Consider the following 2,362-nt stretch of genomic DNA (forward strand, 5'->3'; position numbering starts at 1 on the left):
AAGGCTGACTGCAAAGAGGGGAACTCAGAGGATGGGGAGGGAGCAAAAGCAGCTCAATAAGCAGGTGGGGGAAGTATACTAATGGATCTGTGCTTTGCTGGAGTATGGAGGAGGGACATGACTGTGCCAAGAGCAAGCTGGACTCTGGAGCTGAGCAAGGACCCCATAGGGTTGTCCCTTAAAGCCCTGAACCCACACTGGCACGGGTTACCCAGAGAAGCTGTGGCTGCCCCATCCCTGGAAGTGTCCAAGGCCAGGTTAGACACAGCTTGGAGCAACCTGGGAGAGTGGGAGGTGTCCCTGCCCATGGAAAGGGGGTTGGAATGAGATGATCTTTAAGGTCCCTTCCAACCCAAACCACATCACAATTCTATGAATGATTCCCACCCTGTGTAATTGAAATGTTCCTTTGCAATGCTCTGCAGAGTGTTTGAACCTTTTGCACCTGCCATTTGCAGGTGGCCACATCAGCGGGTCCTGTCCCTCCTCCTCTGCTCGCTGCTGGGGCTGCTGTGAAGCAGAGAGCTCAGAGAACATGCACACCCCAAAATACAACTGGGATGAGAGGCAGGGATCTGGGGGAAGGATGAGGCCATTGCAGAAACTCCAGTTGTACAAACAACCCCTTTGGAAGTTGTGGCTCTGAGATGGAGAACACCAACAACAGGGTGTGTGAGACTTTTCCTGCTCCCCCTGCAGCACTCAGCTCCTTGTCCAGGCCAGCACAGGCTCCTCCAGCTCCAGGGGAGTCGGGCTGTTCTCCTGTGAGTCTCCTCTGAAGCTGGAGCTGCTGTTCCTGAGGTCTCTGTATCCATGGCGAGCTCTGTGCTCATGTAAACATTGCACAACCACGAGCCCCCGCTGTCTGAGGGCAGCAGAGGCACCACTGGGCTCCTCCTCTTTGGATTGCTCTTCCTGGGGGAGGGCAGCACTTTGTGGAGTCACGGCAGCAATCCCCAGAGCTGCCGGTGAGCCCGTGGCACGCTCTGAATTACGCTCACATTGCTGAGAGGATGGGTCACATTTTGGGAATCCGCCCTGACCTCCTCTGGTGATGCTCTGGCTTCCTGAGGATGGAGACACGGAACAAATTCTTGCCCAGACTTGAGGAACTTTACGACACTGGGTGATGAAAAAGCTCCCAAATCCTTGCAAAGGGGGCCTTGCCTGGTGGACACCCCTCCTGGAGGTGGGATGGGGACAAGGTGATGGTATGAGCAGCACATCCTGGGGTAAATGGGGCACAAAGCAGGAGGAGAAAGTGCTCTGGATCTCCCCCATCACTTCTGAAGGTCTGCCTCAGGGGCACAGCAGGACCTCTCCAGCACAAATCCTTGGTGTGCTCCTTGCCTCAGGGGCAACAGGGTTTGCAGGTAAGAGCACAGCCTTGTCTGTGATGGGGAGAAACCTGTGGATGTGTTGTTTTCTGCACAAACCCACCTCCTCTGCTTGGAGAAAGGTGCAATCCTGTCCTGTAGCCGAATTTAAGACAGACTGGCTGGTGGTCCCTGAACTACTTTGCCACCTGCAAGTACCAAGTTACTGATTTGCACACTGGAGTGTTCTTTGGAATTTCAGATTTAGAAATGCAGGGAGAAAAGATTGCTCGTGGGCAGCTTGAGACCTTCCCAAGGACCTGCTGGGTGAGCTAGTGGGAAACTTCAGCTTCTCAAATGAGGCAAAGCAAGGTGGAAGCAACTCAATTTGTCCATCTCCATCCCTGACAGCTCCTGGGAGGAGAGGGGGAGCCACAGGAAGAGCTGGCTGGGTCAAGAGGGGCAGAGCACGGTGCTGATGGACAAATCCTTTCCACAGGCTGGGGCCAGGCCACACTGGGCATTCCAGACCTGGCACAGCTCTGGAGATGGTGGAACACTGTGAGACGCCCTGTGAGGCTCTGCCAGTGCAGGGCTGGGAGTGCTCTGTGTGAAACAGGAGCACGATGCACAGACCTTCCACGCCTATTGGAAACAGATTTTTCCTTGACACACAAGTGCAGAAGATTCCTCTGGAATGAGAGCCCTGACCAAGGCTGGGCGGCAGAGAAGGGTTTCCAGCTCCTTGCAGAGAGGAAGGAAATCCGCCCGTGGGACAGACGATATTGTCTTTTGTTTGACTCTGCAACGCTGATTAATGAATGCTTTTTTGGATTTCACAAGAATTTCTGGGGTTTGTAAACTTTCTTCAGAGATTTTTCTGGGAAAAATCGAAACTGTGCTCGGGGTTCTCCTTCTGCAAACAAACCACTCAATATTTTCATTCAAATAAAAATTTTCCATGGATAGTAATGGGGATTTCTCAACCAGTGTCGTAAACATGGTAGGCACTGCATTATGATCCAGATAAAATTTGTGTTTCAGCA

General features: G+C 52.8%; 1 long non-coding RNA gene across 1 annotated transcript in view; it reads left to right on the forward strand.

Moving 5' to 3' along the window:
• The first annotated feature begins 931 nt into the window (after positions 1–931).
• Positions 932–2,362, forward strand: part of LOC108447786 — a 5,363-nt gene continuing 3,932 nt past the window's right edge. Inside the window, exon 1 of the long non-coding RNA XR_001863472.1 lies at positions 932–1,373. This is a non-coding gene — a long non-coding RNA (uncharacterized LOC108447786). The remainder of the gene's footprint in view (positions 1,374–2,362) is intronic.

The sequence above is a fragment of the Corvus brachyrhynchos genome, unplaced genomic scaffold (assembly GCF_000691975.1).
Source record: "Corvus brachyrhynchos isolate BGI_N302 unplaced genomic scaffold, ASM69197v1 scaffold245, whole genome shotgun sequence".
NCBI classification, from domain to species: Eukaryota; Metazoa; Chordata; class Aves; order Passeriformes; family Corvidae; genus Corvus; species Corvus brachyrhynchos.